General features: G+C 50.2%; 1 protein-coding gene across 1 annotated transcript in view; it reads right to left on the reverse strand.

Moving 5' to 3' along the window:
* The window catches only part of slc30a5 (solute carrier family 30 member 5), a 14,606-nt gene that overhangs the window by 1,313 nt on the left and 13,080 nt on the right, over positions 1 to 213 (reverse strand). The gene's annotated exons all lie outside the window — the stretch shown is intronic.

Consider the following 213-nt stretch of genomic DNA (forward strand, 5'->3'; position numbering starts at 1 on the left):
ACTGACATACAAATCTCTCCATGGACTTGTACCTCAGTACCTAACAGATCTGCTCCACCCATACACTCAGTCACGTCTCTGCGGTCCTCTGACAAGGACTTGCTTGCTGTCCAGAAATCCAGGCTCCGGACATTTGGTGACAGAGCCTTCTGTGTCACCATCGCTCTGGAACCAGCTTCCTCTTGCTATTCGCTCTGCCTCCTCTATTATAAC

Source organism: Etheostoma spectabile, chromosome 16 (genome assembly GCF_008692095.1).
Source record: "Etheostoma spectabile isolate EspeVRDwgs_2016 chromosome 16, UIUC_Espe_1.0, whole genome shotgun sequence".
NCBI classification, from domain to species: Eukaryota; Metazoa; Chordata; class Actinopteri; order Perciformes; family Percidae; genus Etheostoma; species Etheostoma spectabile.